The 14,861-nt window shown below is 36.0% G+C and overlaps 1 long non-coding RNA gene across 1 annotated transcript; it reads left to right on the top strand.

Annotated features, from left to right (window-relative positions):
* The first annotated feature begins 5,530 nt into the window (after positions 1 to 5,530).
* LOC134162961 (uncharacterized) lies at positions 5,531 to 14,516 on the top strand. Its single transcript, XR_009964604.1, has 3 exons — positions 5,531 to 5,644; positions 12,889 to 13,029; positions 14,227 to 14,516. It is a non-coding gene; the product is annotated as an uncharacterized LOC134162961 (long non-coding RNA).
* The last annotated feature ends 345 nt before the right edge of the window (positions 14,517 to 14,861 follow it).

Genomic DNA, 14,861 nt, shown 5'->3' with positions numbered 1-14,861 from the left:
CATTTTAAAATAATTAAGAATCCAGATTGTTTCTGTTTTTCACCTTCGTTTACTGGCACCCAGCAAAGAGGCCTACACTTTGATTTTAATCATGGCCAGACAGTATAAGACCTTGGTCTTAAAGGCAAGCGGAGCAACAAGTAGAAACCCTGCTGTGTAATTTCAAAGCAATGTACTTCATGCTGCTAACCCTACAGTATGATTTCTGTTCTGCCAATGGCTCCAATAGCACACAACTTCCAATTTGCACCTCTTGCATAAATCCACATTATGCCAATAGGTTTAGAAGAAAACCACAAGCTGCCCAGTTCAGCAGTCAGAGGTCTGTTAACAGATCTTTAACTATGATCTATTGTGTAGGAAAGTCTGAAATTATGGATGCAGAGTTTCACTTTATAGAGCTCTCACTTGTGCTATGCAGGTTTTCTTGACATAATTATAAGTGTTTATTTTGGCTTTTAACAAGTTTAATCACATTATTTAGCATGTTCTGATTTTGTCACTGAGGCTGCCATTACTCTTGCACACAAGTTTTACTTAATTGGCGGCGGGAGGAGAAAATGGAGTTTAAAGCAACTAATTGCACTCAACCTCACAGATGCCATGATGTAGCTCTTTTAATTAAAACTGTTTACAGGATAGTTTACAAATATAAAAGCACTATCTCTTGCAAGTACCTAATACAGCATCCTGCCTTCAGTTTTGCCCCCATTTTAAGTGGCTAAATATTCTGGAAGTTCAACTAAAGGATATCTGCAAAAAGTATTTCAAAGCACAGAAGACGGAGATTGGGAATATAAAAGTACAGAGTTCAGTAAGGCACTTCACTTACTTATCTGAATTCCAATTTATAAATAACCTTGGCTGGCTGTAGAAGGTAATTCAGTCTGTTAATTTCAGGCCACCATTTAAGTATCATGCTGTGCCAAATTGCATTTGATGGTTTTATAATGGCATGAGTACAATATACTAAAATGAGATCTATAAAGCTATCCCCTAGTGGGAATTTCAACCCAGGTCTCCAGTGGTAAAAATTACATTGATATCTTATAGTCCTTTGCATTGCATCTCAGGTATGCGTGACTGTTCCATGTTACACAAAAAATATATTTTGCATTGCAAATTAAAGTGCTTACAGTTCCTAATTTAAATGGTTTTGTTATTTTTAACTAATGCTTTGGTTTTTTTTTTTTAATCACAGGGTATGCTGCTTGACACACTTCATCACACTTTAAATCTCTGAAGTATGGTACTATAACTCTCTATCAAAAGTGATAGAACAAGTAGCACTTGATGGATGATAGTAGTTTCCCCAAAAGGAGTGTTATTTCTTGATCTTTGGCATGAAATAACATAGGTATATCACAGAAAGGTAAATGCTTGCATCAGGATATTGTCTCACAAAAGACTTCTTTGGTCACAGTGGCATTTTCCAGTGAGCAAGACATCTTCACCCCTCCTCCAGTGACCCAACAAAGTTGAATGCCTTTTGGAAGGTTAAGCTCTGTACGCAGAGGTCATGGGACTGGGCTGAAGCTGGAGGGTCTGTTTATTTTCTACATGTGTTGAACTATGTTGTTCTCTGGGTGTGAACATAGCTTTCTAACCTTCATAAATGATCCCAAGGAAAAGATCTTGCTGGGTTTGTCACTGAGCCATTCCCAAAATCCAAATCTTTCCAGATGGTGCACAGCAGCCAGAGAGAATACTTATTTAAACACTGAATTGTATTTTAAACTCCAGTAGCCAGTAACAACTGGAATAATGGCGCAATTACTCAGATTCTTTTCCAAACATATTTGGGGGAAAAAAACACCACGGCTGTATCCCTCTAGCATCTAGTGAGCACAGCAGTCCCGTAAAGAACTTCTTCTCTTAGCCTGCTATAATGCCCTGAATTATACCATGCAAACCACCAAGTAAAGCACTAAGTTTTAAAGAACTTTCTGGATCATGTCATGACTCCTACATATTGAAACAGTCACATTGTGCCAAACTGCTTGAAAGAAGAGAGATTCATGGAATACTGCTTTTTGTTAAAATTGTAGCTATACAGATTCAACTATTTCTGAGTCCATGAAGGTTAAAATTATCTGCAGGTTTAAGTAGCAGATAATGTAAGTGAATATCGTCACTTACAGGAGGTAAGGGATGAAGTATCCATATCAGATAAATACTCTTACCGAGTTTCTCCTTTAGACAATTTTGAGGACCTTGGCGGTATCCTATTTTTATCTCCTTACAGCTCCAAGCCTCATTTCTATATCCAGTGTGTGGTTTAAAATTCTTTTCTTTTTTTTTAATTCATCTTAAAATCTTTCACTAAGGCAGGTGGCTCTAGATAAATAATGAATATTTGCACTAGGTTAGTGCACCAGGTTAGTGTGAAGCTTGTAATTTTTGCTAAAAAGCTCTAAAATTATCCTATGTCATAGTCATTAACTTCAGCAGTGATTTGTTTGGGATTTTTTTTTACTTACTTCCCTAGGGAGGAATCTTCATATACATATGACATCAGAATGAACATGATGTGACTGAGATTCGACTGAGTATCTTTGGTTTTCAGGTCAGAAAATGTCTTCAGGAAGAGTGTACATACTCTCCCACAACTCTGACAGGACAATATGTCTATCCTTTCTACTAGTCATAATATTTACAATGTATTATTAATAATGAATTTCATAATAATCCTGTTGCTGACCAGACAGTGAACTTCAATAACTCATCCAATGCATATTTTAATAGTTGAGGGAAAATGAGACATTATGACATAATGGGCAGCTACATAATATTTTGTCCTATTTTTTAATGTTGGATTTTGGATAGCACTGCATGTATTTCATTGTGGAGCTTGTCACACTCTTGTTTTGTTCATGGCAGTAGAGTCTAATTTTTTTGTACAAATTAAAATATGCCATTAGAAGTCCAATTTACTAAATAAAAAAAAGAACTACATTCAAATCTAGTTATTAAGATAATCTTTCATGATAAGAGATTACACTTATGAAAATTAATTTAATACATATTTATTAAGCAACCTCAAAAAAAAAAAAATCACAATTTTTATTGTGATTTTTCTTTTCTTTTCTGAGATGCACACTTAAGAAAACCACTTTGGAACAAGTGAAAGAGTTTCAGTATAAAACAACAAAATATTTTTGTACAATTTTTGTGTGTCTTACAAAACAAATGGCAATATTAACCTGTTTTCTGGTAAGTATCAATGTCAAGTCTAACAGCTGATACAGTTCTATTAGAGGTTGGAAAAAGACACATAAATTATGCTGACATTTCTGGTGGAAGACTGTTTCCCAGAAGGACATGAAAGACCGTAGACATTATAATGATGATGCCAATTTTTAAATAAGATGTCAGACTGGTGTTCAGAATTCATTTCCAGTTATTTGGGACTCCCTCGACATTTGGCACTTTCCTAAGAGGAAAGGCATTCATCATACCAACTCTGCTAAGTCCAGAAATCTCATTTGAAAATTTCAGTTGCTTGTCTTGTTGTGAACTGTTGTCTTTAACAATAATTTACTTACAGGGGTGACTGAAGCAATTATTTTTTATAACTCACTTGTCACTGGAATTGCTTCATGTAATTAAGATAGTATCCTTTGGAGCAGAACTGGAACCTAAAATAAATGGAAAGAGTTAATTTCATTTCTCTATTGGTGTATTTGAAGATGCAAGTTTCCTCATTATATTTGGACACCTCTGCGTTCCCTAGTTTTGGTCCAAAGGAAAAATCTTTAAAATTCCATCATCATAAATCCATAGAAATACGCACATTTTTATATATTCTGAAAAAACATATGTGCATGAGTTTCAGCAGTTGAGTGCACATAGCCTGCTACTAGAAAATTGGTATTATATCCCAACAACCTCTTGCAGCACACCTGGATCACTAAGTCAAAGCAATGAGCAGGGATGTCAATCATATGTGTTAGAACGCTGACATAAAAGTGAGACATCCATCAAGCCAGAAGCAGGCCATGGGTCAGAATACTCACCAGTTACATATCTTTTTTTAAAACTAGCAGCAGTCTGCGGTTTTTAAGACCTATGCAGGCAGATTTGGCAGTACACTTGTGCACTACCTGAATGAGGAGAAACGTCATGGCTTATGAAGCCTTTGGGAAGACATTTGAATACCATGAGCATGAGAGTGTTTTTTCTGGTCTACCTATCTGTTTTACAGAGAAGGAACAGAAAAACTTCTGCTGCCATTTCTACAAGTCCTGTGAGATACTCTAAGCTCTGGGTAAGTGAAATTTAATGCAGAACTGACTTTAAAATAAGAAATAGGGATTTTTCCAGCAAACCAAACTATTTTACTTCAAATGAAATCTACCCAAAAAGGTATTTAATTTTGATTTTGCAAGTAGGAATGTTTCTAATGGCACTTTAGATTTCCTTTGGAAAAACTTCCATTTTGCTGAAGTCCTTTTTCTGTCTAATTATTCTGACAACAATCTCCCAAACAGCTTTTACCATAGAAATATATATTTTACAGATATTTCTGTAATGAAGAAAAATAGTGTGAAAAAAAAAATAAACCTGCAGAAAAAGAAGAAAACAATATAGACAATGGTATGCTTTTCCACTGATTATATTACTTAGACTGAATAACTGCCTTTATTGGAATGCAAATGTTTACCTTTCTGATTTTGTATTTGCAGCATGGGTAAAAGAACACTGTGTAAGTATCAGGAAAAGCTTCACTCGATAATATTTGACACATCTATTTTAAAAAGTCATAACTGAGAAAGTAATTTCATTCACTAGAAGTTATCAAAATTTTCTTCCTCTTGACAACCCCTCATATTTCTGATTGCTCTGTTTTATAAAAACAATGTGCAAACTTAACATTTTAAACTTAGAAAACAAAAAATCCTGAATTTCATATCTCATATACATGGTGTAAGAGCTGTGATGTTTTGGTGCAGGAAAAACCTAAAGTCTTCGCATTGTATAAAGCATAGTTTATCTCCACCAGCATCATAATCTGGAGTGCAGTTAATGCTTAATTAATTTAACCATTTAAAATGTTATAGACAGAAGTATTCAAGAGCTTGTGGCTGGATGAACTGCTTCTCTTCACATTATTTGTGAGAGTTCTACACTGAAGTTGCATTTGCAGTGTAAGTTTAATAACTTATTCCAAATTATGACTGAAAGTAGTAACATTGCTATCAGTAGCAAAAAAAAAAGCACAGGAAAAAAAAACAGCAGGATTAAAGTAGGATTAAAAGTAATGTCTATACTACAGCTATAATCTGAACATCACAGACTTTGGGGAGGCTGTTTAATTATCACTGGATATATAAATTTTTTTAGTGATTTTGTTTTTCCACAAAAGCACAGGGTATGTGAAACATGCCAAAAGGGCACCTTGACCCCTTTAAGTTCTGCTATTAACCTAATAAGGATCTTGTCCTGGACAGCTGATGATTGCATAGTATAATTATAGAAACAGGGATAATTGCAATACACATAGGCAATAGGGAATCTGCTACTCAACAATAAGAGCCTGAGCACTATGATCCTGCTAACGGCAGCTCTTAATTTACTTCAAAGAGGCTTAAAACCGAACAGCAGCTTTTAGGATAAACCTTTCAACAAGCACAAATTTGGACAGGTGAGATGATCCAATGCTTTTGACAACCAACTAATTTTGCCTTCCCATATCCCTTTCTGCTCTGATATTTCGACTTAACTTCTACCCCAAGTAAAGATTATATTCCAATTTTAACAGGCACACAAAATGCAAAAAGTCTTAATGTTATGATTGGAACTAAATGCTGTATGAACAAATACGTATGAATAAGTTAAATATTCATGATCTTGAAAGAGCTTTATCCACTCTTTTGGGGCTGTATAACACATAATTCTAATAGTCGTCCACATTTGTTTTGTTTTGGAAAAACTGGGCCAAAAAAGAAAATACTGGGTTTTGCCCAAGGTTTCAAAATGGAAGAGAAGTGGTTATTCCTTCACTTAGAACGCTATTTGATCAGAATTAAGTTTAAGAATGCACAAGTGTGTGTAAGATAGCAAAGCACACAACAAGAGAGTGTGACACAGTCTTCATTAGCAACTAATGTCCCCTGATAGGAGCTGGTGCTGAGGACGCAACATGTACAGTACATGTCACTCTAGCTCATGTTAGCCTGATCCTAGGGACAAATCCCTGCTAGCTGCTGAAGATCAGTTATGGGCACTCGTAGGACACATCTGTTGGTTTCCAGTTTCAGGATCTAGTTCTGTGCATTCTCAGACCATTTCATGCTGTGAACTGAAGCCCTGTTGAGTAGAGATAAATCTGCTTCAAAAGTGCACTCCTGATGCAAACTAGGTGACAGGCACTTTTGAATAACATGCCAAAGTTGTTCAATCCTTTTAAAAGTTCGGAAAACATAACTATCCAAGACTTTTGAGTGGTCTTGCAAATGTTATCTTTGTCAATTATATGAATTTACCAATGAATAACTTCTCTGTATAGGAATAATGAATTTGCCTCAATAACGTTTTAAATGATTTTTTACTATGTGTGTTCAATATTCAGTTTTCCATGCAGTTCTGTGTTTCCATAGAGATACTTGCATTTGGAAGAAAAGCCTGCCAGGAGTTAACCTGATTAATAGTATTAAAATTATTACAACTGAGAAGCTTAAGTGTGTTTTGCTGGTGAAAGCAACTCTTTATCGCACCTGGATGTCGAATAAATGGGAGAGACTCTGGCACATGTTCAGGCAGTCTGAGATACAACTCTGAGAGGCAGCCAGCCCTGAGGAAAAGCCTAAAGATGAATTTAGTTTAAGTCACCATGAGCCTTGTCAGTAAGTCTCCAAGTCAGAGCAAATTGGGAAGATCATTGAGGAACCCTTAAGGAACCTAAGCCTGCAAAGGACTGTCCCTCATTTCAGCAGGTCCTCCTCCCATCCAGCACATAGCAAAACATTCAGCAACACAAAAGCAGAGAGGCAAAAAGATGGAGCAGAGAGATCAAATATAATGAAGACCTGGTGCACAACCGACTGACTGCTTCTTCAGGTTTTTGCTCTAAGTAGTGCTGAACATTGAGGAGAGAGCAGAACATCTGAATGGGAAAGAGGGCATGAAAGTAGAATTAAATAGATATTAGATGGACAAAAAATCTCGGGGATATCAAGTGCTGGAAACTTCATTTATCCGGAAGGGGAATACCAGAGAAAAATATTTTGGTGAGGGAATATATTACAATAATATTTTGTGAGTACTAGTCATGAATAAATTGCGACTTTCTGCTAAGTGTTTTGTAGCAGAAAAAGGTTACTATCCAATCAGGGTTAGTAGGAGCAAAAGCTAAATAATTTTAAGATCAAGCCTCATTAACTCATGCAAAAAATACATGGTATGATTACATGTGATAACAGAGGCTGATTTTAAAACACAGAAAATTTAGGCCAGTATTTCCATATTCCTAAACCCAGTGAACTATTAAACCTGTCTTGATTTCCTTTAGAAGTAGCAGACCAGAACTTGTCTCAATCAAAACCAGAAGTCTAAACAAGTGAATTTAGTCCTGTAGTTATGCTGTGTCTCTAGATAAAAAATTCTTATTTTTTTATTTTAAAATTCAAATTATCTAGTTGACATAAGTCTTTTTTGTGCTCCAGTAACTCAGAAAACTAGAAATGTTTTCGTCTCATTCTTATGCATGTGTGTTAATACTCATTACAAGTTGAAAAATACTGGCAGCAAAGGCAGTGAACACAATACACAGATATTATTGACTTTGAATAATTTTGTTGCTTTGTATAAGCTATTTTTTCCTCATTGTGAACAGAAAATATCCCATAGGAAAAAAAAACACAACAGTATTTCAGCATGATTTTCCTTCTAAAAAGGAACAAAAAGTTGAAATATCACATTTTTTTTCTTGGAATGAAATGTTCCAAAATAATTCAATTTGGAAATGTCTATGTATAGTTTTGACTTACTAAATCAAAGTGGTTTATTTTCTTGAACTGAACCCAAACACTGTGTTTCAAGTCAGTTTAACATTAATCTGCCTTGGCCTATTGTGCCTCATGGGAATTTCAGTAGTGCCCCCTGGTTCCCATCTTTCATATGGGCTAGGCTTCTTGGCAAACTTTTTCCCTTTGCACCGCAGCATGTGACTGTAATGATGAGCCATATGGCTTGGTCAGAGGGGAGCTCATGATGCATAATGGGGCATAAACTTTTGCAAAGAGAAACCACATTTTTTTCCTTAAAAAGCAATATTGCTTGAAAGTCTGGAAAAGAAGGAGCTGGTTTGCAAGTATAATGCTGAAAATCTTGTGTACGTGAAAAGCTGTGGAATTCCAAGAGTTAAGAAACAGGGCTGCTTTCATGTCTGTCATAACTCCTTTTAGATGGGGAGGAAATTGGCCCCTACATATCTTGACAACATAGTATAGAGGACTGCAATCTACAGAAGTCAAGGGGAAAAAATGTGATAATACAGCAGATGGGGAATGTGTTTCTATGGTGACTAGATACACTATATTTTCTGCTAAGATATACCAATGAAAAGCAACACTGACTCCAGTAAAGAAAGACCAAACACTAATTCTTCCTGAGTTAATTATAGTTGGGCTATAGTGATAGCCATTACAAAAACCTGTGTACCCATTGCTTGTTTAATACGCAGTATATGATAATTACCAGAAAAAAATAAACTAGATTAAAAAAGGATAAAATTTAAAGTTTTTTAATTGTTTCAGTATTTTGCTTTCAGCTCCCTCCCCCCCAGAAAAACAAGTCAGCTGTAAAGATCATAACTGTAGTGTGCTCAGTTACCTGTGCAAGCACATGGGAACAGCTGGACTTGAGAGACCTAGAGGGAGAATAGGGTGTGTTGTAGTGAGATTTCTCATTATACTTCAGGAAAATATGTTGTCAAATGGATTATGAGGTTGCAGAGGCAAGGTTTAAGTGGTTAGGAAATGCCAACATAAGTGTTGCCTGTGGCCTCATTTCTGTCATTTGAGAAATAATTGCATGACGCCATTTTTCTCCTTTTTATGTAAAAACATCTATGCAAACAAAAAATTACAATTATGTCAAAAGATTTCTTCAGCAAGTTTTTTAAATCTTGTCAAATGATGTCTTCCATGGAAGGATCTATTCCAACATTAACAAAATCTAAAAAGCATTTGCTTGATAGTGTGCTGTTTTTTCAAAAGGTGTTCAGCTACAAGGTGGTGCCTCTGCTTCCCAGCCTTTATTTCAGAAGAGAGAGGTTCCCTCTTCTGTCCTGGACAGGATGTCTGTTTCTGGCTTTGTCATCCACATACAAGACTAGCTCCACAGGAACTGATCAGCTAATGTTCAAGGCTTTCCAAAGAACTGAGCTGCCTTTTCATGTACATCATGTGACTCATTTTGGCACTGTCTTAATGGCATTAGTAATGTTTTGATATATGATATGTGGCAATATACTTCCTATATAGTAGAAATAATAATGATGATATAATAAAGTGGAGAAAGATCTGTTTGGCAAGCAAAGCTAACTAAAATAATCTTACAAGCACTAAGAAGCCTCTGCAGGGTTATAGTGGAAACATGAATAAAATTAAAAGACACACTCAGTGATATTTTCCTGGATGAGTCACTAAAAATGTGTGTGAATAACAAGAGACTGGGATTATTGGGGGATATCCAGCTATTCATTTTGCCATGAATCTGAGACAACTCACTCAATGCAAATGAAAGGCATGTTTGCCTCTGTGATGGCCAGTTACTGGCCTGATTTGCTAAAAGAGCTATAAATTATGTTGAAGAATGCCAAATGTATAGTTTTGTGATGATAATGGTACATGAGGGAAAGAAACGGAATGCAAATCATTTAATTGCAAAAAAAAATCCTTTTTGTCTGGTTTTCAGTTAGGTAAATATAGAAGTAGTACAAATTCTTCTGCTCAGAAATGCAAGTGATTTTATCTGGCTGCCAAGGAAGGTTCCAATTATCAAGTTAAACTGAAAAAAAATGTCACATTTCCTATTGCACAACCTGATATTCTTGTATTCCTCCAAACCTGCCTCTGCTGCACTTGCTGGGTAGTAGTAAAAGAGCTTGTCTGTAATTACAAAGGTGTTAATTTCAGCATTGCGTGTACTTTTTCTTTTTACTAGATTGGCATGAACATTTCACACTCTAGTGTGTGCTATAATTAGAACAAACTGCAACACCTAGTACTAAAAACTGAGCTCTTTGTAGCCATTGCTTGTCCCTTCCATTTAAAACTCCCTAGCCACACTTCTGCCTCCCAAGCTGCCTTTGAAGGTAGATTTATGTGTTTTAAGTACAATTCAAGCATATTGCAGGCACAGCAGGACATTGTAAACAATCAGAAACTGAATAGGGCGAGTCCTTAGCCTCTCATTGGTAGAGCCTGAAAAACACCTGCAGCTTAGCTGTTTACACGTATGTTATGGACAATTCATCATTGCTAGAAAACATTATCAAGGAACATCAGGCAAAACATAGAGCAGTGTAACTGGCTTATATGGATGTTCTCTGTGTACATGAATCATCATTGTGTTGAAGACAGGGTTTGATTGGCTTCTGGAAGACTCATCCACTTCTTTATCACCATATTCATTTTATATGGCTGACTTCACAAAAGGATATCTAAAGGCAATATGAGAAAATGAACGCTGTTTTGATCTAAAATCAAGTGATTACACATGTATCTTGAAGGACTTCCATTTGGTAATTGTGTATTAAACACCTGTCAGAAAAATACTGGAGATAGCCATAGTATTATGAGGCTTTTTTGCCTTGGTCTATCACACTCAAACATATATACATCATGTAACCAGAGACAGAAGAAATATTGTATTTTTCTCAGTTCTTTCTGTGCAAAAAAAAAACACTTTTTTGTACTTTTTCATATGTTTAAGACCATGCTTCTACTGGAGGAGGAATCAATGGTGCAAATCCTAGATATGAGTTCAGTGTTAGGAATTGTCTAAACTAAACACTGTGGTCTTGGAACAACAATAGCCTCAGCAGCAAGCAGAGGTATCTTCCCTTTCAAAACTTGCCTCAAGAAATAACACTCTTTAAAGACAAGGGTGACTGTGAGCAGGTAGCTCCTATTATAACAATATGCCCTAACAGGGCTGTGTTTGCTCTCGGTTTTCGTTTTAGCTCGCATTTTCTTTGGCACAACTTCTGCACCAGGGCTATTAAGGTTTTTAACACTGCAGGCATGGCTTTCCCTTTTTCCTGAGAGAAGGAAGTCTGGATGTCCTGGGCTGAGTAAGGGAGCTGAAATCAAGTCTCCAACTTCCTGACAAAGTGCTTTAATCACTAACTAGTGGTCACTAATCATGCAAACAGTGAAGAGTTACTGTTCTTTAAAATTACTTTATTTAGTGAAAGTGGTTCTGGTGCTCTGCTTTGTGCTAAACTTGTTGCTGCTGACAAAGTGTTTTGGGATTCCTCTGCCAATGTGTAAGACACAAGGCCCCTCAAGGGACTTCCAGATGGCCTAAACTATTTTAGAGATAGGCTCAATTTGAGTAAGGTTAAGATGCATGTAGACATGAATAATAGCAAAATCTGGGATGTGTAATGATTAAAGTTGTTTGCTTTGGACATGGAAACCTAATCTCTGCCTAAATTGTATGCTAGACCCAAAGGCTTTTCATGACTAGCAAAGTCAGTGTTTGGCAAATGACTACTACAGCTATTATTTATAGGGAAACACTGTTAAATAAAAGCTGCTTTTCACTGGAGTAGCAGAGGGTCCTTTATTCTGGACTTCAGGCAGCTGATAAAGTCAGGGGTACCATTTATAATAAGAAAGTTTCACCCAAGGCAATGTTTCTATCTAAACACTCAGATTTCTTCAGCTGTCCCTCAGTCTGATCAATAGGTCCTTCAGACTTAACCTAGCCTCATTTTGTGGGATGCGGCCCTGATTTTGTCTTTACTCTTCCAAATACATGAGCAACTGCAATCTTCCTATCAAAAAACTTTGAGATAAAGAGCAGAGTCACTGCAACATGAATGCTGCCACAGCTGGGTAAGTCGAAGAGATGAGCCCTTAAATCCCCTACAGACTGATCAAATAGAAAATGTTAAACTCACCTGATTTTTTAATTATGCTTTGCCTTAAGAATCATATAAGAAATGAGACAGACAGGTGACACCTCTGTTGGAGACCTCTAAAAGTCAAACTGTGAAACACAATATTCAAGTTTTTAAGCAGGATTTTGCAGAACTAAACTTGTTCTGGTTATCCTTCCAAATGTCTGGTTGCCTCCTCTGAAATGCTTCTGGAAAGACAGCAGAGAACATCAAGAAATGTTACTACAGCTAAAACCCTTCTAAAATTTACTATTCCACAAAACTGGTCATGCTTATCTGGGGTTGTGAACCTCAGGAAAGATATTGTAAGTGACTGAAAATTTATAGTTTCCATAGTATAGGAAAAACATAATTGCTCAATCTGTATCTGAGAACTGAAGCACGCAGAAGTCATGTGATGGTGTGGTCATTAGTTTAGAAAAAGAAAATAAATAAACTAAATAAATTAAATTCAAAAAGAAAATAAAACAAAAACATCTAACAGAAAATTATTGTCTTACCCTGCAAGAAAGGCTTAAAAATATTTTTTATTTCAAGGATGTTAGCAAAAGTTTGAGTATTTTCCTCAAAAGCCTTTTACCTTGTTTTAACACTCTGCACTCCAACAGAAACCATTTATAATGTTGGCATTTTCTCTTTGATCAATTCTAATTATAAAAAGTTACTGCTGGCTTAACTGTTATTTTTCTTCAGAGGCTGAAGGCGTGTGTGTCTTAATGGCAGTAAGATTTCTCTCTCTCTCTCTCTCTCTGCAGTGGTGGTGTTTTAGAACCAGCTTTGACACCAGCATTTACATACATCACTGAATGGCAAATGTTGTGTGATTTGCAAATGGAAGAAGTTGCTTTATGGCTATTCATAAATGACCTATATGTCTGATTCACACAACAAATATGGTAATAAGCAATAATTGACAGCATTTTAGTGTTGATATATTGTTCCTGGTTTAACTTTAATTTTTCCTCATGATTAAAATTATATTATGTAGAGTTCACATTCATATATAAGATAAAAAAAACCAACAAGAAAAGGGTTTTGTTTTTCCTCCTTAAACCGCCTTAAACCTCATAGGTTAAGTCATGGAAACCTATAAAGCTGCTTTAGTAAAAACACATATACATTGCATGTTGCTGGATTTGTTGAGGTCATTTGATATGATCTATGTTCTGCAATGTGTGACTAGATCTCATACAGAGGTTTGCAACAGTAGGCTAAAATGAACATTTTAAACATTTTAAATGAACACTTTAAAAACAACTTAGGCACCAGAGCATATATCTATAGCACTATTTACCGTTCCAGTTGATATGAAAAATGGATATTTGAGAAAACGTTAATGTTAAATGCTCTGTTCAGTAACTTGACCACTTATTCCACCTTTCTTTTTCACCATTGTGTGGAATTTTGTCATAAAAACACAGGCAAACTCTAGTTTACAGTATATGTGAGCTAATTAAAGGTAAATAATAGACAAAATCAGGAGGACTATTTAGTTACACGGAATTGAAAAATAGGGTGAATGTGAATTCTGTTTAGTATTAAATTACCCTCATCGTTTAAAAAACACCTGGATGGGTTCAAGAAGTAAAGTAAGGCTGAGCAAAATATGAATTAATGAATAACACATTTCCGTGATAGAATGTTTTTGACTACTATACAGACCTATAAATAAAACATGTTATGTGCATAGTTGGCACCCACCAATTGACTAATGTTGATGTAAGTAGACACAGATTTCTAGAGCCTTTCTATATAAAATGTGGCTAGTTTCTGCTTTCTATGCTATGTTAATGAATGCCAGGGAGACTATCGGCTGTATTTTAACTTTTTTGTTTACTTCGTCAGACTCATGCTGAGAGAGCAGTAAGTGCCATTCCCATAGTATAGGGCTTACCACATGTACTTAAAAGGTCCATACTTACACAATTAATCACATTTTAAAAATTATTTGCTTTCCCACATTGAACACAATAAGCCTTTGTTATATTTAACAGTTTATGCACAAAAGAAATGCACTAGCTGCTAAAATACTATAATCGCATAGCAATGGCTACAATAAATCGCTAAGTTTTAATATGTCTGGACTGCAACAGGATCTTGATTATCTAAGATGGTGGAGGATAATTTCCCACTGAAAGAAGAGAGTAAGGAATTTAGCAGCTGTTTTTGTGGGAAGTAAATGTATTGGAAATCTCAGCTGAGAGATTACAGAGAAGAAATCTGGTCACTGGCACTGGAGGAAATGGATTTATCCCAGACAGTATCAGCAGCAAAGAAAAACAACTAAAAGCCAACAGCAGAACAATGATGAAAAGCAAAAAAGCTGCATGAAAATGTACAAAAGGTCATGTATGGCAATAATAAATAGTAAAGGTAAGTGTAATTTTCTTTTGGGCAGCAGTTAATTCAGCATCTTAGGCAGAGATCTGCGATAGGGAAACTGAAGAGATTTCTGGACCTGCTAGCACTTAATGAAGATGAGGACAAACATAAGCTGAATTCTTCCCATACTGGGGAGAAAAAGGAACATCCATACCTCTCTTCTCAAAAAAGGTCGGGAAGCAGAAGGAGACCATAGATCTGTTTCAAGTGTAATCGAAATGGCTTAGAGACAAAATCAGGTGTGTGCATGGTGGAAGCAGTAGCTGGCAGTACCATCTTCACCTGACTGCCTTTGCTTAAAATTGCCAAGCCTGGGGAAAGGCTATTTCAGAATAAGCAGGCTTAA

Source organism: Pezoporus occidentalis, unplaced genomic scaffold (genome assembly GCF_034315485.1).
Source record: "Pezoporus occidentalis ecotype Australia unplaced genomic scaffold, CSIRO_AGI_Poc_V1 ctg1, whole genome shotgun sequence".
In the NCBI taxonomy this organism is placed as follows: domain Eukaryota; kingdom Metazoa; phylum Chordata; class Aves; order Psittaciformes; family Psittacidae; genus Pezoporus; species Pezoporus occidentalis.
This window is presented reverse-complemented; position numbering and strand designations above follow the sequence as displayed.